At 31.2% G+C, this 1,408-nt stretch overlaps 1 non-coding gene across 1 annotated transcript; it reads right to left on the reverse strand.

The window, feature by feature from the left end:
* Positions 1-769: 769 nt before the first annotated feature.
* Positions 770-876, reverse strand: LOC136336891 (U6 spliceosomal RNA). The gene has a single exon (XR_010731628.1). It is a non-coding gene; the product is annotated as a U6 spliceosomal RNA (small nuclear RNA).
* Between the last annotated feature and the right edge of the window lie 532 nt (positions 877-1,408).

Here is a 1,408-nt window from a genome sequence, read left to right on the forward strand (position 1 = left end):
GGGAGTAGGGACCTACTAAATGCAAAAAAAAAAAAAAAAAAAAAGGAAGAAAATCTTAGACAAGCATAAGATGATTTGCTTGTAAGTGATGGTCAACTAAGAGATATAATGAGAGGGATAAGAGGGAATCAGAAAAAAGGACCAAAAAAGAATAATAAAGAAGAAAAATAAAAATAATAAGTAAAAATCTGTTGTATTAAGTGGAGCGAAGACTAAATACAATGGAGACCTTGGGTTGGGAGGACCCAAAATGCCACAAAAATAAACAAACAAGAGAAAAAAAAAATAAAAACAAAAGCATAAAAGAGAAATAAAGCCAAAAAAAAGCCTTGAGTCCCAAATTAACTAATTTGTTCGTGATTGAGGATTATATGGGAGGAAAGTAAAATGAGAAAAGAAAAAACGAATAGAAAGGAAAAAATAAGAAAAAGAAAAAAACGAAGGAAGAAATAAAATAGGAGGAGAAAAAAACAAAATAAAGCAAGACAAAAAAAAAAAACAAAAGAAGAGAGAGTGAGAGTTAAGTGTTTTGGAGTATAACCTTAAAGGAGGGTGAGGATGAAGAAGAAAAATAAAATGCAACACTCATGGGTAGTGTAGTTCAAGAAAGGGGAAGCATAAGATGGGAAGAGAATAGAAGGACCGAGGTGGAGGAAATAAAGGCTAAAAGATAGAAGAAACAAACAACAACAACAACAACAAAAAAAAAATTAGTGGATCAAGTTGTAAAGTCTGTGGGTTTTTCTTGATTTTGAGAGGTTAACTTCTTAAAAATATGGAACGCTTCACGAATTTGCGTGTCATCCTTGTGCAGGGGCCATGCTAATCTTCTCTGTATCGTTCCAATTTTAGTATATGTGCTGCCGAAGCGAGCACGGTACTGTTATTTTTTAAATAGCTATTTAAAACAAAATATGAAAAGCTGTCCTTTCACACATTGGTTGATCTTTAGCTGTTTTGTATTGCTCAATTTTAACCTAATTAGAAAATTTAGAATTGTTTATTAACCTGCTTATCCAGAAGTAATGCTTTTGGAATATATAACAAAAAGAAAACCAAATTTAAAAACTATTACATGTCATCATAATTATCAAGGGATAATTTTCTGATATTTTACATTATTTCATTATTGAAACTTTTATAAAATTAATTCTTATGTATGACTACATGAACAAATAATTATCAAAGTGTTAAGTAACCATGAGTTTAGTAACCATGGGGGTTTTCTTCAGTTGCAGCAATGCAGCTGAACAATGAGTGTTCTGTATTTTCCTAACTGAACCAAAGTCACTTCCTTTTTTTTTATTATTATTTATTTATTTATTTATTTTTTATTTATTCATTTTTAGAGAGGAGAGAGAGAGAGAGAGAGAGAGAGAGGAGAGAGAGAGGGGGGAGGAGCTGGAAG

The sequence above is a fragment of the Saccopteryx bilineata genome, chromosome 4 (assembly GCF_036850765.1).
Source record: "Saccopteryx bilineata isolate mSacBil1 chromosome 4, mSacBil1_pri_phased_curated, whole genome shotgun sequence".
Lineage (NCBI taxonomy): Eukaryota > Metazoa > Chordata > Mammalia > Chiroptera > Emballonuridae > Saccopteryx > Saccopteryx bilineata.